Genomic DNA, 21,011 nt, shown 5'->3' with positions numbered 1-21,011 from the left:
CGTCGTTTTACGCCTGGGGGGGTGGAGATTCCGCACAGCGCGTCGACGTCACGGTTCCCACGCTGAACGCGTGACGCCAGTCATGGCGTCACTGCGTTCCTGCACGTGGAGCTTACATCCGCAGGCGGACTGGGGGATGTTTAGTCAGTCGGCCGGTGACTTAGCTAGCCCGACTGCTGGCCCATCCTCCCCATTTTTCCGCCATGCGTCGTGGCGTTGGCGGGCTATCCCTGGCGACACGCTTGCAGGTATTTCCCTGGGAAGTGGCTGGCATTCTAGGCTACCTGCACTTGGGTTTACACACAATTAGGGCTTTTTCTTGTCCTTTCTTCCATACATCTTTCTCAACACAGGTATCGGTGCACCTTAAATTCCTATTCACGGTATGTCTTTTTCCTTGGACAACAAGCCTCTTATTCATCTTTCTCATGCACGTTACACTTACTTTTTTATTTTTATTTGGGATATTTTCACTGTCCCATTCTGTTAACTTCGTAATAGCACGGGCTCTTTGCCCATTATCTATTTTCTTTTCACCTTCCTCTTTGAGCAATTTTTTCTTGCTCACTTCTCACATCCTTAATTGTTCTCCCTCAGGAGTGCCTAGTTGGTTCCATGCCCGCCCTGGGTGAAGCCTATGTGGGTTATGTTTCCGGGGCTGCCTACCACAGCTCCCGGCAAGGGGTGTCCCGGGACGGTTTGCGTTGTCCGGTCATCCTATTGTCAATTTGTGTATTTGAGCAAGTAGACATATACTCGGGGTAAGGCCCATTCATTTTTTCCATACTTATGTCGTTTATTATTTTTTATTAGATTACTCATTCATTATTATTTTACTATAGATTCATCACGCCTTGCTCCTGATGAGTGGCTCAAAAGCCACGAAACGCGTAGAGCTACAAACTGCCGTGTCCCTACCATCATTTATTTGAGTCTCAATTTATTATTGTATCACTTTTAATTACTGACCCAGGGAGGCAATAGGTCTTGCAGATTTTACTGTGTCAAACATTTTATTTAATCCTTTCTTTGGTGAATTTTGGAATCTGATTGTTAATTCAGTATGAGTAATTGATGTTATCAATAAGCTTAAATATTGTACCTTATGATATTGATGTTACATCTCTGTACCTGGTTTCTATGTGTGTTTTATTGTTACAATCAATTAAATTCCTATATACTCACCAATTAACTTTACAACTATTTCTTACTCCATACGAAGTCCCGTCCCTTTTTCTCCTCTCTTTTTTTTCTCAATGAACTGGGATGGAAACGCAGGACCTTACCAGGCCATGGTTTCACTCAAAGTCCCTAGGGATGGAATTACATGTACCTTTACCAGGACATGATTTCAATAAAGTCCCTAAAAATCCTTATTTCTTGTTACCAATGTTACATTTTTGTATCTCCTTTTTATGTATGTACTACTGTTACAATCATTTAAACCCTTATACATTTACCAACTAATTTTATAATTACCTTTTACTTTATATCAAATCTCGTCCCCTTGCTCTTTTTCCTCTCAATGAACTGGGATGGAAACGCATGACCTTACCAGGTCATGGTTTCACTCAAAGTCCCTAGGGATAGAACTACATGATCCTTACCAGGACATGTTTTCGCTTAAGTCCCTAAAAACCCCTATTTTTTGTTATTTAACTAATCAGGAATTATTTATTTACACTTTATCTGTTTACCCCTAATATTTTGCAATCTATTGACTTCTGGCTTAGCCTCCCTTTCCTTATTTAATTATAATATTTCTTGATTTCAAAGCAATTTTTTTAAAATTCTCCAACTTGTTTTATACAATTATTTATATAGAATTAGGTCCCCTGTGAACATGTGTTCTTGGTCTGTCTACACTGTTGGTATGTGGGGTGGCCGGATTGCTGCGCCGCCCGGTTTTGTCCTCACTTCCGGGAGTTGCGTCGCGCTCTGCGGACCTCCCCCTGCCCCCGCGTCGTTTTACGCCTGGGGGGTGGAGATTCCGCACAGCGCGTCGACGTCACGGTTCCCACGCTGAACGCGTGACGCCAGTCATGGCGTCACTGCGTTCCTGCACGTGGAGCTTACATCCGCAGGCGGACTGGGGGATGTTTAGTCAGTCGGCCGGTGACTTAGCTAGCCCGACTGCTGGCCCATCCTCCCCATTTTTCCGCCATGCGTCGTGGCGTTGGCGGGCTATCCCTGGCGACACGCTTGCAGGTATTTCCCTGGGAAGTGGCTGGCATTCTAGGCTACCTGCACTTGGGTTTACACACAATTAGGGCTTTTTCTTGTCCTTTCTTCCATACATCTTTCTCAACACAGGTATCGGTGCACCTTAAATTCCTATTCACGGTATGTCTTTTTCCTTGGACAACAAGCCTCTTATTCATCTTTCTCATGCACGTTACACTTACTTTTTTATTTTTATTTGGGATATTTTCACTGTCCCATTCTGTTAACTTCGTAATAGCACGGGCTCTTTGCCCATTATCTGTTTTCTTTTCACCTTCCTCTTTGAGCAATTTTTTCTTGCTCACTTCTCACATCCTTAATTGTTCTCCCTCAGGAGTGCCTAGTTGGTTCCATGCCCGCCCTGGGTGAAGCCTATGTGGGTTATGTTTCCGGGGCTGCCTACCACAGCTCCCGGCAAGGGGTGTCCCGGGACGGTTTGCGTTGTCCGGTCATCCTATTGTCAATTTGTGTATTTGAGCAAGTAGACATATACTCGGGGTAAGGCCCATTCATTTTTTCCATACTTATGTTGTTTATTATTTTTTATTAGATTACTCATTCATTATTATTTTACTATAGATTCATCACGCCTTGCTCCTGATGAGTGGCTCAAAAGCCACGAAACGCGTAGAGCTACAAACTGCCGTGTCCCTACCATCATTTATTTGAGTCTCAATTTATTATTGTATCACTTTTAATTACTGACCCAGGGAGGCAATAGGTCTTGCAGATTTTACTGTGTCAAACATTTTATTTAATCCTTTCTTTGGTGAATTTTGGAATTTGATTGTTAATTCAGTATGAGTAATTGATGTTATCAATAAGCTTAAATATTGTACCTTATGATATTGATGTTACATCTCTGTACCTGGTTTCTATGTGTGTTTTATTGTTACAATCAATTAAATTCCTATATACTCACCAATTAACTTTACAACTATTTCTTACTCCATACGAAGTCCCGTCCCTTTTTCTCCTCTCTTTTTTTTCTCAATGAACTGGGATGGAAACGCAGGACCTTACCAGGCCATGGTTTCACTCAAAGTCCCTAGGGATGGAATTACATGTACCTTTACCAGGACATGATTTCAATAAAGTCCCTAAAAATCCTTATTTCTTGTTACCAATGTTACATTTTTGTATCTCCTTTTTATGTATGTACTACTGTTACAATCATTTAAACCCTTATACATTTACCAACTAATTTTATAATTACCTTTGACTTTATATCAAATCTCGTCCCCTTGCTCTTTTTCCTCTCAATGAACTGGGATGGAAACGCATGACCTTACCAGGTCATGGTTTCACTCAAAGTCCCTAGGGATAGAACTACATGATCCTTACCAGGACATGATTTCGCTTAAGTCCCTAAAAACCCCTATTTTTTGTTATTTAACTAATCAGGAATTATTTATTTACACTTTATCTGTTTACCCCTAATATTTTGCAATCTATTGACTTCTGGCTTAGCCTCCCTTTCCTTATTTAATTATAATATTTCTTGATTTCAAAGCAATTTTTTTAAAATTCTCCAACTTGTTTTATACAATTATTTATATAGAATTAGGTCCCCTGTGAACATGTGTTCTTGGTCTGTCTACACTGTTGGTATGTGGGGTGGCCGGATTGCTGCGCCGCCCGGTTTTGTCCTCACTTCCGGGAGTTGCGTCGCGCTCTGCGGACCTCCCCCTGCCCCCGCGTCGTTTTACGCCTGGGGGGGTGGAGATTCCGCACAGCGCGTCGACGTCACGGTTCCCACGCTGAACGCGTGACGCCAGTCATGGCGTCACTGCGTTCCTGCACGTGGAGCTTACATCCGCAGGCGGACTGGGGGATGTTTAGTCAGTCGGCCGGTGACTTAGCTAGCCCGACTGCTGGCCCATCCTCCCCATTTTTCCGCCATGCGTCGTGGCGTTGGCGGGCTATCCCTGGCGACACGCTTGCAGGTATTTCCCTGGGAAGTGGCTGGCATTCTAGGCTACCTGCACTTGGGTTTACACACAATTAGGGCTTTTTCTTGTCCTTTCTTCCATACATCTTTCTCAACACAGGTATCGGTGCACCTTAAATTCCTATTCACGGTATGTCTTTTTCCTTGGACAACAAGCCTCTTATTCATCTTTCTCATGCACGTTACACTTACTTTTTTATTTTTATTTGGGATATTTTCACTGTCCCATTCTGTTAACTTCGTAATAGCACGGGCTCTTTGCCCATTATCTGTTTTCTTTTCACCTTCCTCTTTGAGCAATTTTTTCTTGCTCACTTCTCACATCCTTAATTGTTCTCCCTCAGGAGTGCCTAGTTGGTTCCATGCCCGCCCTGGGTGAAGCCTATGTGGGTTATGTTTCCGGGGCTGCCTACCACAGCTCCCGGCAAGGGGTGTCCCGGGACGGTTTGCGTTGTCCGGTCATCCTATTGTCAATTTGTGTATTTGAGCAAGTAGACATATACTCGGGGTAAGGCCCATTCATTTTTTCCATACTTATGTCGTTTATTATTTTTTATTAGATTACTCATTCATTATTATTTTACTATAGATTCATCACGCCTTGCTCCTGATGAGTGGCTCAAAAGCCACGAAACGCGTAGAGCTACAAACTGCCGTGTCCCTACCATCATTTATTTGAGTCTCAATTTATTATTGTATCACTTTTAATTACTGACCCAGGGAGGCAATAGGTCTTGCAGATTTTACTGTGTCAAACATTTTATTTAATCCTTTCTTTGGTGAATTTTGGAATTTGATTGTTAATTCAGTATGAGTAATTGATGTTATCAATAAGCTTAAATATTGTACCTTATGATATTGATGTTACATCTCTGTACCTGGTTTCTATGTGTGTTTTATTGTTACAATCAATTAAATTCCTATATACTCACCAATTAACTTTACAACTATTTCTTACTCCATACGAAGTCCCGTCCCTTTTTCTCCTCTCTTTTTTTTCTCAATGAACTGGGATGGAAACGCAGGACCTTACCAGGCCATGGTTTCACTCAAAGTCCCTAGGGATGGAATTACATGTACCTTTACCAGGACATGATTTCAATAAAGTCCCTAAAAATCCTTATTTCTTGTTACCAATGTTACATTTTTGTATCTCCTTTTTATGTATGTACTACTGTTACAATCATTTAAACCCTTATACATTTACCAACTAATTTTATAATTACCTTTTACTTTATATCAAATCTCGTCCCCTTGCTCTTTTTCCTCTCAATGAACTGGGATGGAAACGCATGACCTTACCAGGTCATGGTTTCACTCAAAGTCCCTAGGGATAGAACTACATGATCCTTACCAGGACATGATTTCGCTTAAGTCCCTAAAAACCCCTATTTTTTGTTATTTAACTAATCAGGAATTATTTATTTACACTTTATCTGTTTACCCCTAATATTTTGCAATCTATTGACTTCTGGCTTAGCCTCCCTTTCCTTATTTAATTATAATATTTCTTGATTTCAAAGCAATTTTTTTAAAATTCTCCAACTTGTTTTATACAATTATTTATATAGAATTAGGTCCCCTGTGAACATGTGTTCTTGGTCTGTCTACACTGTTGGTATGTGGGGTGGCCGGATTGCTGCGCCGCCCGGTTTTGTCCTCACTTCCGGGAGTTGCGTCGCGCTCTGCGGACCTCCCCCTGCCCCCGCGTCGTTTTACGCCTGGGGGGGTGGAGATTCCGCACAGCGCGTCGACGTCACGGTTCCCACGCTGAACGCGTGACGCCAGTCATGGCGTCACTGCGTTCCTGCACGTGGAGCTTACATCCGCAGGCGGACTGGGGGATGTTTAGTCAGTCGGCCGGTGACTTAGCTAGCCCGACTGCTGGCCCATCCTCCCCATTTTTCCGCCATGCGTCGTGGCGTTGGCGGGCTATCCCTGGCGACACGCTTGCAGGTATTTCCCTGGGAAGTGGCTGGCATTCTAGGCTACCTGCACTTGGGTTTACACACAATTAGGGCTTTTTCTTGTCCTTTCTTCCATACATCTTTCTCAACACAGGTATCGGTGCACCTTAAATTCCTATTCACGGTATGTCTTTTTCCTTGGACAACAAGCCTCTTATTCATCTTTCTCATGCACGTTACACTTACTTTTTTATTTTTATTTGGGATATTTTCACTGTCCCATTCTGTTAACTTCGTAATAGCACGGGCTCTTTGCCCATTATCTATTTTCTTTTCACCTTCCTCTTTGAGCAATTTTTTCTTGCTCACTTCTCACATCCTTAATTGTTCTCCCTCAGGAGTGCCTAGTTGGTTCCATGCCCGCCCTGGGTGAAGCCTATGTGGGTTATGTTTCCGGGGCTGCCTACCACAGCTCCCGGCAAGGGGTGTCCCGGGACGGTTTGCGTTGTCCGGTCATCCTATTGTCAATTTGTGTATTTGAGCAAGTAGACATATACTCGGGGTAAGGCCCATTCATTTTTTCCATACTTATATCGTTTATTATTTTTTATTAGATTACTCATTCATTATTATTTTACTATAGATTCATCACGCCTTGCTCCTGATGAGTGGCTCAAAAGCCACGAAACGCGTAGAGCTACAAACTGCCGTGTCCCTACCATCATTTATTTGAGTCTCAATTTATTATTGTATCACTTTTAATTACTGACCCAGGGAGGCAATAGGTCTTGCAGATTTTACTGTGTCAAACATTTTATTTAATCCTTTCTTTGGTGAATTTTGGAATTTGATTGTTAATTCAGTATGAGTAATTGATGTTATCAATAAGCTTAAATATTGTACCTTATGATATTGATGTTACATCTCTGTATCTGGTTTCTATGTGTGTTTTATTGTTACAATCAATTAAATTCCTATATACTCACCAATTAACTTTACAACTATTTCTTACTCCATACGAAGTCCCGTCCCTTTTTCTCCTCTCTTTTTTTTCTCAATGAACTGGGATGGAAACGCAGGACCTTACCAGGCCATGGTTTCACTCAAAGTCCCTAGGGATGGAATTACATGTACCTTTACCAGGACATGATTTCAATAAAGTCCCTAAAAATCCTTATTTCTTGTTACCAATGTTACATTTTTGTATCTCCTTTTTATGTATGTACTACTGTTACAATCATTTAAACCCTTATACATTTACCAACTAATTTTATAATTACCTTTTACTTTATATCAAATCTCGTCCCCTTGCTCTTTTTCCTCACATTAGTTAATATTTACTGCCCTAATTCCCACCCCTGCCCCTTCTTTGGAAAAGTATTAAATAAACTGGAAAGGTTTAAGGAGGGAGGGGTGATTATGGCAGGAGATCTCTATTTTGTTTTCGATCCAGCCTTAGATACCCAACCTCCCTCTCTAAGCACAGAAGGTAAATATTTTAAGGTAGTCGAACAAAAATTACATCAGCAGCAACTAGTGGAGGCATGGAGAATTGTACATCCTAGAGGGAGGGACTTTACATATTACTTTCAGGTACACTCCTCCTACTCGAGAATTGACTATATTTTCCTGGACCATCAACTTCTAGAAGGGCTAAGGAAGGTAGAAGTGAAATCAATAACCCTATCAGATCATGCCCTGGTCATGGCGAGCTTGGATCTAGAGGACATATCAGATAGGCAAAGGTCCTGGAGGCTAGACAAATCTCTCTTATATGATCACAATATATTCAAGGCCCTAGAAATAGATCTGAACTTATTTTTTATAGAAAATAATGTAGAGAATATTGCACAAACTGTACTGTGGGAAACTCATAAAGTATTTATGAGAGGGAGATTAATAGTAGAAGGAGCTAAGAGAAGGAAAATATGGACAGCAAAGAAACAACTGATCCAGGAAATCCAAGAGCTGGGACAGCTACAGAAAGGGCTAAATGATCATAAACTAATGGTCGAACCAACAGGAAAGCGGGAGGTATTGAGGGACCTGTTGGAACAGGATACTGAAAGGAATATAGATTGTCTAGGGGTGGTGTTAACCCTCGATGTCTGTTAAGGTGTGATTTTCAATCCCCACAGGCCTGTGAGATTAGCCCATTGAGACAATGACACAAGACAACAAAGTCTCTCCGAGCAATTCTAATCTTTATTCTTTGGTGTGAATATTTAAAGGGGGCTTTCAGAAAGTATCGCCCTTTGAACGTGTCGTACAAATTATCCAATCATATACAAGTACAGTCTATGACAAAAGTGAAACTAATGATTTCTAAAAAATCACGTGCTTTACAAGAAACTAAACAAAAAAAGAAGATAACTGGAACATGAAAAACGAAACTAGATTAGCAAGACATGAGTATATCTATTTGTGAAGTGGATGTTAGAGAGACACAAAATGGAAACCGATTTCTTAAAGAATGAAAGCAGTTAAGCTAAATATCCCTTCAGATACTAGGCAAATATTTCTGAAGTCAGCTAAAAGGCAATACGAATTTGGCAATAAACCTGGGAGACTACTGGCAGGGGTAATTAAACCTAGAAGAAACTTGAATTATATTGCAAAAATTAAAGATAAAAAGGGAGTGATGAAACACTAGAGATATCAGTAAAACATTTTTTGAATAATATCAGTTATTTTATAAAGTTAGTGACAGTCAAGATTCCAATGATAAACAAAATAGAAGAAATAAAATCGAACAGTATTTTCTGAAGATAGAACTACCAGGTATATTAGAAGAGGATTCAAGTAAGCTTGATAGTGATATGTCTAAGGAAGAGATAGAACATGCAATCAAAAACAGTAAGAGTGGGAAAAGCCCAGGGCCAGATGGGTATACGTCCCTATATTTTAAAAAGTTCATAGGACTCCTGACACCCTACTTCCACTTATATATGAATTCTATTGGGGGAGGAACGGGGGAGGAATGAAGATACACAATTAAGCTCTGGGGGCTTATATAACAATTCTGGCGAAGGAAGGGAAATATCCAACATTATGCTCCAGCTTTAGGCCAATTTCCCTGATTAATGAAGAAGTAAAAATTTATGTGAGGATCTTGGCCGAAAGATTGAAGCAGTGCATGCCAGACTGCATAGAGAGGGATCAGGCAGGTTTTGTCTCAGGTAGGGAGGCAAGGGGTAATATACTAAAGCCGCGTACACACGGGCGGACTGTCTGGCCTACTTAGTCCGCCGAAACACATTTCAGCGGACAGTCCGCTCGTGTGTGGGCTTCAGCTGACTTTTTCAGCGTGCAGTCTGGCGGACTAAGTATTTCGGAATGTTGGAAATACTGTCCGTCGGACTCGCATTTCAGCGGACAGTCCGCCCGTGTGTGTGCCAGTCCGCCGTACTTTTGAAATGAGCGGACTTTTCCCGCCCGGAGAAAAGTCCGCTCATTTCGAGCGGGTATCCAGGTAGGCGGGGCCCGCGAAGGAGACGTCGCTGGTCCCGCCGCCTGGTATGGACTTAAAGGGGAACCCCAATGCCGAAAAAAATCGGCGTGGGGGTCCCCCCCAGTCCACAACAGACCCTTGTCCGAGCACGCTACCCGGCCGGCCAGGAAAGGGGGGCGAGCGAGCGCCCCCCTCCTGAGCCGTACCAGGCCGCATGCCCTCAACATGGGCGGCCCCCCCACCCCAAAGCACCTTGTCCCCATGTTGATGAGGACAAGGGCCTCTTCCTGACAACCCTGGCCGTTGGTTGTCGGGGTCTGTGGGCGGCGGGCTTATCGGAATCCGGGAGCCCCCTTTAATAAGGGGGCCCCCGGATACCGGCCCCCCACCCTATGTGAATGAGTATGGGGTACAATGTACCCCTACCCATTCACCTGTGAAAAAAAAGTACAAAAAAAACACAACACAGGGTTAAAATATTTTATTGCACAGCTCCGGGGGTCTTCCGTCTTCGGGGGTCTTCTCGCCGGACTCCTCCGCTATCTTCTTGTAGCTCTTTTGCTAGCGGAGGAGTCCGGCTTTCTTCCTCGCCGCCGGCCTCTTCTCCCGACTTCGGGGGTCTTGTCCCCCTCTTCGGTTCTTCTGCCGGGCCACCGCGCCTTCTTATAGCTCTTTTACAGGCGGTGGCCCGGTCTTCTGTCACCGCCGTCGCCGCCGCCTTCCGTTCTTCTTCTTCTTCTTCTTCTTCTTCTCCAGGAGATGTTGCCTCGACGATCTCTCCGGCCGGAATGCCAGGAACACGCTCCGCTGCCACTTATATAGGGACAATGGGGCGGTGTCACATGGCTTTATGTCACATGGGTTGGTCACATGGTGACCCCGCCCCTTACGATGTCATAGTCCCCATGTGACATCAACCCATGTGACCAACCCATGTGACATAAAGCCATGTGACACCGCCCCATTGTCCCTATATAAGTGGCAGCGGAGCCCGTCCCTGGCATTCCGGCCGGAGAGATCGTCGAGGCAACATCTCCTGGAGAAGAAGAAGAAGAAGAACGGAAGGCGGCGGCGACAGCGGCGACAGAAGACCTGGCCACCGCCTGTAAAAGAGCTATAAGAAGGCGCAGTGGCCCAGCAGAAGAACCGAAGAGGGGGACAAGACCCCCGAAGTCGGGAGAAGAGGCCGGCGGCGAGGAAGAAAGCCGGACTCCTCTGCTAGCAAAAGAGCTACAAGAAGATAGCGGAGGAGTCCGGCGAGAAGACCCCCGAAGACGGAAGACCCCCGGAGCTGTGCAATAAAATATTTTAACCCTGTGTTGTGTTTTTTTTGTACTTTTTTTCACAGGTGAATGGGTAGGGGTACATTGTACCCCATACTCATTCACATAGGGTGGGGGGCCGGTATCCGGGGGCCCCCTTATTAAAGGGGGCTCCCGGATTCCGATAAGCCCCCCGCCCGCAGACCCCAACAACCAACGGCCAGGGTTGTCGGGAAGAGGCCCTTGTCCTCATCAACATGGGGACAAGGTGCTTTGGGGTGGGGGGGCCGCGCGGCCCCCCCTTCCCCAAGGCACCCCCCCATGTTGAGGGCACGCGGCCTGGTACGGCTCAGGAGGGGGGCGCTCGCTCGCCCCCCTTTCCTGGCCGGCCGGGTAGCGTGCTCGGACAAGGGTCTGTTGTGGACTTGGGGGGGACCCCCACGCCGATTTTTTTTTCTCGCCGGACTCCTCCGCTATCTTCTTGTAGCTCTTTTGCTAGCGGAGGAGTCCGGCTTTCTTCCTCGCCGCCGGCCTCTTCTCCCGACTTCGGGGGTCTTGTCCCCCTCTTCGGTTCTTCTGCCGGGCCACCGCGCCTTCTTATAGCTCTTTTACAGGCGGTGGCCCGGTCTTCTGTCACCGCCGTCGCCGCCGCCTTCCGTTCTTCTTCTTCTTCTTCTTCTTCTTCTTCTTCTCCAGGAGATGTTGCCTCGACGATCTCTCCGGCCGGAATGCCAGGGACACGCTCCGCTGCCACTTATATAGGGACAATGGGGCGGTGTCACATGGCTTTATGTCACATGGGTTGGTCACATGGTGACCCCGCCCCTTACGATGTCATAGTCCCCATGTGACATCAACCCATGTGACCAACCCATGTGACATAAAGCCATGTGACACCGCCCCATTGTCCCTATATAAGTGGCAGCGGAGCCCGTCCCTGGCATTCCGGCCGGAGAGATCGTCGAGGCAACATCTCCTGGAGAAGAAGAAGAAGAAGAACGGAAGGCGGCGGCGACGGCGGCGACAGAAGACCGGGCCACCGCCTGTAAAAGAGCTATAAGAAGGCGCAGTGGCCCAGCAGAAGAACCGAAGAGGGGGACAAGACCCCCGAAGTCGGGAGAAGAGGCCGGCGGCGAGGAAGAAAGCCGGACTCCTCTGCTAGCAAAAGAGCTACAAGAAGATAGCGGAGGAGTCCGGCGAGAAGACCCCCGAAGACGGAAGACCCCCGGAGCTGTGCAATAAAATATTTTAACCCTGTGTTGTGTTTTTTTTGTACTTTTTTTCACAGGTGAATGGGTAGGGGTACATTGTACCCCATACTCATTCACATAGGGTGGGGGGCCGGTATCCGGGGGCCCCCTTATTAAAGGGGGCTCCCGGATTCCGATAAGCCCCCCGCCCGCAGACCCCAACAACCAACGGCCAGGGTTGTCGGGAAGAGGCCCTTGTCCTCATCAACATGGGGACAAGGTGCTTTGGGGTGGGGGGGCCGCGCGGCCCCCCCTTCCCCAAGGCACCCCCCCATGTTGAGGGCACGCGGCCTGGTACGGCTCAGGAGGGGGGCGCTCGCTCGCCCCCCTTTCCTGGCCGGCCGGGTAGCGTGCTCGGACAAGGGTCTGTTGTGGACTTGGGGGGGACCCCCACGCCGATTTTTTTCGGCGTTGGGGTTCCCCTTTAAGTCCATACCAGGCGGCGGGGTCAGCGACGTCTCCTTCGCGGTCATTTCAAAAGTAGGGCGGATAGTATGGCGGACTTAGTCTGCTCAAAAATTGCCGTGTGTGGGCAAGTCCGTTCATTCGAAAGTATGACGGACTGTCCGTCGGATTGTCTGACGGACTAAGTTGGCCAGACAGTCCGCCACGTGTGTACGCAGCTTAAGAAGCAAAAAAGGGAAGGAAATCTGCCCTTTTCCTATCAGTAGATGCCAAAAAGGCTTTTGATAGGTTAGATTGGGAATATATGATGCAGACATTATATAAATTTGGCCTAGGCCCACAAATGCTTAGGTGGATAGAGGCTTTATATTCCAACCCTACAGCACAAATCCAGGTAAATGGTACTTTGTCAAATATATTTAGGCTCCATAATGGGGTGCGTCAGGGAGGTCCACTCTCTTCCTTACGTTTTGTGTTTTCTTTAGAACCCCCATCCATAAGAGCGAACTATGAAATTGAAGGAATAGAGGTCTCTGGGCAAGAGCCTAAGATATCTGCGTTTGCAGATGATATTATGCTATATATAACGAATCCTAAGCAATCACTCCCAAAGATTCTGCAGGAATTGGGTGAATATGGGGTGGTTTCGAATTTTAAGATCAGTAGGAAGAAGACAGAGATGTTAAATATTTCTGCCCCCCCCCCCCCCCCAAAGGAGAGAAGAGAACTTAGAGCTCCTTTCTGCTTTGTGTGTAAAGAAAAAGGTCTAAAATATTTGGGAGTGTATCTATTAGGATCAACAGCAGGTTTATATCAGGATGATTACCTGTCTCTTTTGAATAAAATTAAACCAGACCTGAAAGGATATCCTGCACATAGATTGTCATGGTTTGGTAGGATAAGTGTAATTAAAATGATGATTCTTCCGAAAGCCTTATACATCTTCCAAAGTCTTCCGATTAATATCCCAGGGGCCTATTTCCAAATGATTAGATCTTTGCTTTAGAAATTTGTATGGAATAGAAGAGGTAGACGTATTTCCTATAAAATAATGAGTAGATCTAAAGATAATGGGGGGGGGGGTATTCCTTCCAGATCTTCGGAAATACGACGCAGCAACAGTATTGAGAAGAATTTTGGACTGGGTCCATAACACTCCATATAAAAAATGGGTATCACTGGAAGATAATATGAGTAAAGATGTTCTGGGTCAGATCATCTGGTCAGATCATCTGGATTCCAACGGAATATAGAGGTCTCCCCAGAGAAATGGCCCCAATTACAACTCTGATGCCCTTGACAGGAAATAATTATTTTCCCCCATGGAAAGAAAATAAACTGTACTTAAAATGGACCCATACGGATTGACTGAGACTAAGAGATGTGCTAGAAGCAAACATCTTGTCCTCACAAGCGGAGCTATGAGAAAAATACAGACATCGCCAACATTTCGTAGAATCCCTCCCTAAACCCCTCCATTTAGGCAATAGCTTAAATCCCTGGGAAAGATTAGTTGACCAAGGGGGATAAGTAGACAGGGGATTTCCAAAATATATAGGATGCTGATAACTTCTATGGACGATGGGTTAATGTGTCACTTGGGGAGGTGGGAAGTAGAACTGAACCAGTCAGGTCCGGAAAAGCTGAAAGGAAAAGTTATGTCCACTCCACCTCAAGGGACACAAGAATAAAAGAAATGAATTATAAATAAATTAATTTCTCCTCTCTTTCCCTCGAAAGTAAGAACAACAGACAAGGGTAAGAAGAGAATAGTATGGTTTATAATGGGGTAATGTAGTTTTCTTGGGGAGGGGGGCAATTCCCTCTCCCCCACCCCCCCTTTTTTTTTGCACAATTTGAAGGTGGACAATACCAGGATAGAGAGATGGGATTCACTCTTTCCTTGAAAGTAAAGATAAATAGGCACGGGTTACGTGAGGATAATGATTTTGAAAATCCCTCCCCCCTTTTTTTTCCTTTTCTTTTCCACGGGGAGATAGGGGAATGCGTCTTCTTCCAGATTTCTCCTCTTTTCTTTTTCCTCCTTTTTTATTGTTGGTAACTCAGATGGCCCAGGAGAATGAAGAGTATATGCCGCGGTGTAGAGTTATTTGAGTGCGTGTTAGAGGATAGACCCATTCATGTACCTAATGTATTTTTTTATGTATCTATGCGTACCTTGAAAATGTTTTGTATTTTTATGAATGATATGCAAATTGTTTTGCGAAGTATGTAAGTTTTTTTAAATGTGTAAAAATTAAATAAAAACAATTTAAAACAGATCTATACTAGCATTCCCAGTAGTTTAGGGTTAGCCCCTCTGCCCAGTCAAGCCCCCCAAGTGCAGTATAAATCAATCACTGTCGCTTACAAAACACTAAACACATAACTGCAGCATTCGCATTCAGGCCTTATCCATGTGAACACTAACAGTTGTTTTGGTAGCGTTTATAGCAGTCGCTGACAGTCGGGTGACTTTTTTTTACCGTGAGTCTCACTAGTTGTACCAATAAATTTAGAGGCCAAAATGTCCAGTCGAAGGTGAACTAGTGAAGATGCCTACATGTTTCTGAACAAGAGAGATGAGAGTGAAGAGGAAGTCACCCATCTGTCAGATTCAGTCTCAGAATACGATCCTGTAGACAGCAGTGGCATCCTGACAGATAGCTCTGATGATGGAACAGTGGTCCCTGCCAAGGTCAGGCGTACTCGACCCTGTTCATCTGCTTTTGTTGAGGTGAAAGAACCGCAGGGCTTTTGTATGTAGCAGAGAGCCAGTACTAGTGCCACTCATCCTTCTGGTGAACTAGCAAGCACCAGCAGCCTAGTACATTCTGGTAGTAGTAAAACCTGCACTGCAGTATCACCTGGTGACGTGGCGAGTCCCATAAGTGCAGTTCAAGCTGGTGAGGTGGCTAGCACAACTAGTGTCCCGCTGCCACCAAGAAGACAAAGACAAGCCCGTTGAGCCAATAGTGCCCTTCCTGCTGAATTTGCCAATCCGAATTGGGAGCCCGCCACTTCTGCAGCACCCGTACCTCCCCCATTCACTAGCCAACCAGGAATTCAGGTGGAAACAATTGATTTTACGTCACTTAATTTTTATTCGCTGTTTTTCACCGAAGATCTCTGTAGATCTTTTGTGGACCAAAGCAATTTGTATAATGGTCAATTCATCGCCACTAATCCCCAGTTGACCCTTGCCAAAGATTGGAGACCTATCGCGGTCCCCGAATTTAAGACCATCCTGTGGCACTGTGTGAACTATTTGCTGGGGCTTACCCCAGCAGCTTATAGATTCCCGTCTTAGGCTGGGGGAGAGAGCCTGCTTGAGATGTAATAATTTGCTTCTTGTGAAGTGGAGGGATAATATGAATGTTTTCGTTCTGTTCTCCCTTCACGCAGACATGATGGTCCAAATTTAGATGCCGACTGGTGTTGTGGAGAAGCCCCTCTGTGTCCATGAATCCATGAATACCGTAGATCTATTGTGGACCAAAGCAATTTGTATGCTGGTCAATTCATCGCCACTAATCCCCAGTTGACCATTGCCAGAGATTGGAGACCTATCACGGTCCCCAAATTTAAGATCATCCTGTGGCCGACTGGTGTTGTGGAGAAGCCCCTCTGTGTCCATGAATAAAACCTTAATATGGGAGGGGTGGACCTCAATAAACAGTTGATGGCGCCATACCTAATTGCCGTAAGGCCAGACGCTTGTACAAAAAAGTGTCTGTATACTTATTCCAATTGGCTCTGCTGAACGCTTATGTGCTATACAAAGCTTTAGGATGAACTGGATCCTTCCTTAAATTCCAGGAAGAGATCATCACGGCCCTTCTGTTTCCAGACGGTGTTGTGGCCCAATTTCCCAATGTAAATGCAGTGAGCTGGCTGCATGGGAGGCATTTTCCGTATGTCCTCCCTGGTACGCCTATCAATCGTTCACCCAAACAGAAAATGTGTCTGTAGCAAGCGATGATTTAGGCATGACACACACTATTGTTGTCCCTCCTGTCCTGATCAACCTGGTCTCTGCATCGGTCAATATTCTGAGTGCTACCACACACTAATGGAGTATTAGCATAGGGTACAGCACTGCACAGACTAGGATACACTTTCCCAGGGTCTCCAAAGATGCCATGGCATTTTTAGAGACCCAAACCTGGAACCGTCACAGTTACAAATAAAGGTGTAAAAAAAAAAAAAGTTTGAAAAAAATATAAAATAAAAAGCCAAAAATAGTTGTCGTTTTATTCTTTCTCTATTCTCTCTCTATTGATCTCTCTCTATTGTTCTGCTCTGTTTTACTGTATTTTTTAACTGCAGTGTTTTATTGTTACTATGTTTTATCATGTTTGCTTTTCAGGTATGTAATTATTTTATACTTTACTGTTTACTGTGTTTTATTGTTAACCATTATTTTATTTTCAGGTATGCCATTCAGCTGCAGCACTGATTTATTTATCTTGACAGCAACAGCATTTTCTCTCACGATATATAACTCAGCGACTCAAGCATTGTAGGAGGTGATTTCACCACTACAGTTAAAAAAAAAAACAGCATATATGCCGAAGCATGGGACAGAGATGGAGGGGCGATTTTCCCCTAACATTAGGGACAGATTGCCCCCATGCTTCAGCATATATTTTTTACTCTTTTTTTGGCACAGATTGTTGTTGTTTTATTGAGTTAATGTTTTATTGTTACCACTGTTTGCTTTTCAGGTATGCAATTCAGCTGCAGCACTGATTTATTTATCTTGACAGCAATGTCATTTGCTCTCAAGATACATAAATCAGCAATTACAGTGCTGTAGGAGGTGATTTCAACACCACAGTTCAAAAAATGGTGTATGCCCATCATTAGAAGTGGGTGGATGCAGTACGGTATTCTAATGGTGGGCATACCCATCGATCAATCCTTTTTTTCATGCAGCCCGCAGGCTGTATGAAAAAAATTAACATTAGGATATATGTAAAATGGTGATTTCACTTCTCACTACCTATCATAGTTACAGAGGCTCTGAAAAGTCCAGACAGCACAACCTTCCCCACTAATGACCCCATTTTGGAAAGTAGACAAGGTATTTGCTAAGAGGCATGGTGTTATTTTGCAGCTCTCATTTGTTTTTGAAAATCAAGAAAGAAATTTTTTTTTTTTCTTTTTTCAATTTTTAAAACTTTGTGACAAAAAGCGAGATCTACAAAGTACTCAACACGCCTCTCCGCATATAGCTTAGGGTGTCTACTTTCCCTGTGCTATGTTATTCCTGTACTCAGGAGGAGCAGAAGAATGTATTTTATTTTATTTTATGTATTTTTGGGTGACATTTCACATATGTCCATGGCACGTTTGAGCAATATACCATTTAGTGACAACTTTGTGAAAAAAAAATAGTTTTCCTGAAACTTGTGACAAAATAAATAATATTTCATGGGCTCAACTTGCCTCTTAGCAAATAACTTGGTGTGTCTTCTTTCCAAAATGGGGTCATTTAATTTCATGGCCTCTGAAACTGTCATAGGTAGTGAGGAGTAAAATCAAAAATGTACACCCTTAGAAAGCCTAAAGGTGGTGCTTGGTTTTCAGGGTCCTGTACGTGTCTAGACTGCCAAAAACTCCCACACATGTGGTATTCCTCGTACTCAGGAGAAGCAGCAGAATGTATTTTGGGGTTTAATTTCACATATGCCCATGGCATATTTGAGCAATATATCATTTAGTAACAACTTTGTGAAAAAAAAATATTGTAATTTTCCCGAAATTTGCGGCAAAATATAAAATATTCCATAGACTCAACATGAGGTTTTTTTATAACAAAAAGTATAAAATATATATTTTTTTTCAAAATGTTCAGTCTTTTTTAATTTATATCGCAAAAAATAAAAAACACAGAGGTGATCAAATACTACCAAAAGAAAGTTTTATTTGTGGGAAAAAGGTATGCAAATTTCTTTGGGTACAGCATTGCGTGAACTTGCAATTACCAGTTAAAGCAGCACAGTGCCAATTTGTAAAATGTGCTCTGGTCAGGATGGGGATATAACCTTCCGGGGCTGAAGTAAAAAGGCATGGCTTACAGCAAATCAAGCTGGCAAAAATATTAGTACTGAGCCATGCTTAGTAGGTTCTAGTGTAGGCTTCAAAAATACTGAAAGTCACCTAACCCCAATTTGCCATCTTCAGCTACATCTTTGGCCATACAGGTTTATCTTCCCCACTTGTTAGTATAATAAAAGATAGAGAATTCTGCTTCTTCAAGGAATTTGTGATCTATGCTATATCACAATGGTAGCTACAATTTCTTTGCCCAGAAGGCCATTCCAACTCTCTACCAGCATGTGGAAAACTGGAGAATAAAAAATCGGGTGCATCTATGCATAGAAACCAATCAGCTTTCAGTTTTTTCATCAACTTAATTGACCAAGCTGAAGTTAGAAGTTGATTGCAAAGCTGCACCAGATTCTACACTCTCCAGTTTTAGTAAATCAACCCCAATGTCCTCTTGCCACTGGATCATGTCATCAGGGGAAGGGTCCACATGACAACAGACACATGGTCTAGTAAGTATGAACAGAGAGGTTAAATCTCCTTCGGGGGCGTGGCTAGCCAAAGAGTGGAATGGGCACTTGACCAAGCATCTCCAGGCTTACCAGGGGTTCAGCGCCACAAACCAGACTCCTGGGGTCACTTCCACACACCCCTACATGGCAATTCACCTTCCAGAATCCTGAGGGCCATGACGAGAAAGGACGAGTGGCACTCACAGAAACTGACTTTCACGCAGCAGTCACAGCAGCCATGGTAAAATGGCACCGGCCAGTCCTCACCTTAGGACTCCTACTCATCATAACAGCAGACTCGTTCACCCACAGTTAGGTAATGACTCCCATCACTCACACACCTCTCCTGCCTCCACTCCACATTCTGACAGTCTGGAGAAGGCCAGATTTAAGCTAGATGACTCTGCTTCTAGGAAAGAGGTCAGTCAGAATAAAGAGTCTTGGGATGACACACATGAGCTGCCTGACTCTATTGATCTTTTTCCCACCCCAAAAAAGTATGTACTAGATACCACCTTGAAAGATATGCTCATGTGACTGAGGAGCTCTCTACATGCAGGCATGATATCTTGCATGCACAAATTCAGCACTGGATTACAGACTGTGGAAAAAAGAGTGGATCATTTTGAGACTAAAATGTCCAAGTTTGCCACCACCATCAATGATTTTGTTGATGCACGTGACAACAATTAAGGGGAGTAATTGGTGAAAACTAAGCTTGCAGATATAGAGGACAGATCTAGGCATGTTTACTAAAATCACGCCTGATTTTACAGCTATTGATTTAACCATGGATAGAATCCACCATTTACTAAAACCCTCACATCTGCCTGACAACGTTCACAGAGATATAATTCTCTGCCTACATTTCTACCATGTAAAGGGGCGTATAATGTCCGCTATGCGCAGCAGGGATCAGATTCCATCCCCTTATGCTAAGCACAAATTCTTCCCTGATCTATCCCAATACACCCTCCAGAAATGCAAAAACCTCAACATGAAAACAAAGGCCCTCAGAAACCACAAGCTCACATATACACTATCTCACAAAAGTGAGTACACCCCTCACATTTTTGTAAATATTTTATGATATCTTTTCATGTGAAGAAATTACACTTCGTTACAATGTAAAGTAGTAAGTGTACAGCTTGTATAACAGTGTAATTTTGCTTTCCCTTCAAAATAACTGAACACACAGCTATTAATGTCTAATCCGCTGGAAACAAAAGTGAGTACACCCCTAAGTGAAAATTTCCAAATTGGGACCAAAGTGTCAATATTTTGCGTGGTAAAAGCAAGCAGGCCTACCAGTACTTGGTTGCCCCCAGGACTTATACACAATGCTATAGTGCCTGGCCAGCACACCTGGGCAGATTTGAACAGAGCAAGCAACAGACTACTTGCAGTTTAGCGTAGTTCTAAGACAGTCCAAGTAAAGGCAGGCTGAGTTCAGGGAATAGTCCAATATCCGATCCAATGACAGTCTAAGTAAAAGGCAAGCTGAGTTCAGAGAATAGTACAATATCCGATCCGGGTCATACACAGGGAAATCCAACAGCAAAACAAGGCAGACAAATGGGAGGCTTGATCAGGAACAATGCAGGTAACTCTGTCTCTATCACAAGCAAGCATCACAAGCAAGGGATAAGCACAAGCATCACAAGCAAGGGATAGAGTGTTCGGTTTGCTTATATCCAGTGACTGACCAGATCAATCCTCTTGCAAGTGAATACAGACAGGGGGAATGCAACAGCCAACACCTGGATGCTGAAATGAGGAGCAGGGGCACTAAGTGATCCTGACAAGCAGATTCAGGAAGCCACAAATTCTATTTTGAGAGGTAGAACAAAATAAACCCCATGGCTGCCTTGTCAGACTCCCTATCTCACCTGCGCTGTGAGCATTGTCAAATCTTGAATGAATGAATGAATGAAATACTTGTATAGCGCACAATGCGAACTGAATCGCCTCTAGGCGCTGTGGCGAGCTTTGATCA

The sequence above is a fragment of the Lithobates pipiens genome, unplaced genomic scaffold (genome assembly GCF_037356315.1).
Source record: "Lithobates pipiens isolate NorthernLeopardFrog02 unplaced genomic scaffold, aLitPip1_a1.2 Scaffold_8, whole genome shotgun sequence".
In the NCBI taxonomy this organism is placed as follows: domain Eukaryota; kingdom Metazoa; phylum Chordata; class Amphibia; order Anura; family Ranidae; genus Lithobates; species Lithobates pipiens.
The sequence above is the reverse complement of the archived record's forward strand: the minus strand, read 5'-3'. Positions refer to the sequence as shown.